The following is a 1,689-nucleotide window of genomic DNA, read 5'->3' as shown; positions in this document are numbered from 1 at the left end:
TGACGTGCACACCCTCAAATTCAAACACATACATACATACATTTTATACATGCATATACACAAAAATAATATTAAAAAATTTACGTGTGTGTGTGTGTGTGTGTGTGTGTGTGTGTGTGTGTACCATGGTATGCATATGGAGGTCAGAGTACAACCTGTGGGTCTTTTCACCATGTGGATCCTGGGGATCGAACTCAGGTCCTCAGTCTTGGCAGCAAGCACCTTTAATCACTGATTATCTTGCTGGCCTTATAAGTATGTGGAAAAAATAAGTTCTTGATTTTCTTTCAAAGTTAAGAAGATGTATTTTTAAAATTATTTTTATTTTATGTGTATGAGTGTATTGCCTGCATACATGTAAGTGCACTGTGTCATGCAATGCCAGCAGAAGTCAGAAGAGGGCATTGGATCCCCTGGAACTGGAGGTACAGATGGTTGTTAGATGCCATGTGGGTGCTGGGAACTGAACCCGGGACCTCTGTAAGAGCAGCCAGTGCTCTTAACCACTGTGCCATTTCTCCAGCCCCAAGAAGGTGTATTTTGTGTGTGAGAACTTTGGGAGAAGGTGACCTTTCATCATTTCATTATTTGAGTTTTTACTGTATAAGACAGACTTTTTGCACCATGGAAATGTGAAACTAAAAATACTTTTGCTTAATGAATGTCAAATTTATTTTAAAAATCTGACTTTAAAATCTATTTTCTTAGGCTTCTAAGCTTAACTTCAAATTTTGTTTTCTCTATACATTGACTATTATGATATAACAATATTAGCCTATAAACATGATCAGTTCTCTAAACATTTGTTTATTAACTTAATGAAATTTTTAGATTTCAAACCATAACTAAAAATTTAATTTATCTTATTCTCCAAAGCACTTCAAGCACTCAACAAGCAAGCTTGCAAATCTAATAAACAATATTCCTAAATACTTACACTCTATTTACAAACCTAATAACGTATAAGTTATAGATTCAGTAACTCAGAATTCTGGAAAATTCAAACACAGTTTATAAACATAATCAATCCAACTTTTACACATCTCAAATTTAAATCTCAAATCTACCATCAATTAAATTCATTTAAATATTTCAAATTAAAATCATAAGTCTAATTCAACATTTGAAATGCCCCATCTGTCAAACAAAATATCTGCAAATTGCCAAGATGATTAAAAAATAACTTATTCTTGATCACAACACAAAATGTTAAATTTTAAGCTTAAGTCAGTTTTTCACTCTTATTCAGTGCCTGCATCAGATTGGCTTGTAGAAAAACTCAGCTAAAGCAGAAAATCATAAATGATAGCTCATACATAGTCTAACATTTTAAGTTAGAAGATTGGAAATTATAAATATACATTAGTTTGCCATACATACTGCTTCTTAGAGTACGAGACTGTTAATTAGAATTCCAAGATATCTTTGCTACATAAATCATTTTCATGATGTGTGCTTTACAATTTCCTGTTTGTATTATGTTGAAATAGATCAGAAACTTTGAACCACTGCAAAGCAATATAAATGTAGATTGATTTTAGATGCCTGCTCCTTACAATCTTTCATAGCTGTTTGGTCTGCTGTATGCATGTGTGTGTGTGTGTGTGTGTGTGTGTGTGTGTGTGTGTGTGTGTGTAAAACCCAGGGCCTTGCATATCCAAGCAAGTGCTCTACTACTAAGGCACACTG

The sequence above is a fragment of the Nannospalax galili genome, unplaced genomic scaffold (genome assembly GCF_000622305.1).
Source record: "Nannospalax galili isolate Female #2095 unplaced genomic scaffold, S.galili_v1.0 scaffold861, whole genome shotgun sequence".
Taxonomy (NCBI): Eukaryota; Metazoa; Chordata; class Mammalia; order Rodentia; family Spalacidae; genus Nannospalax; species Nannospalax galili.
The sequence above is the reverse complement of the archived record's forward strand: the minus strand, read 5'-3'. Positions refer to the sequence as shown.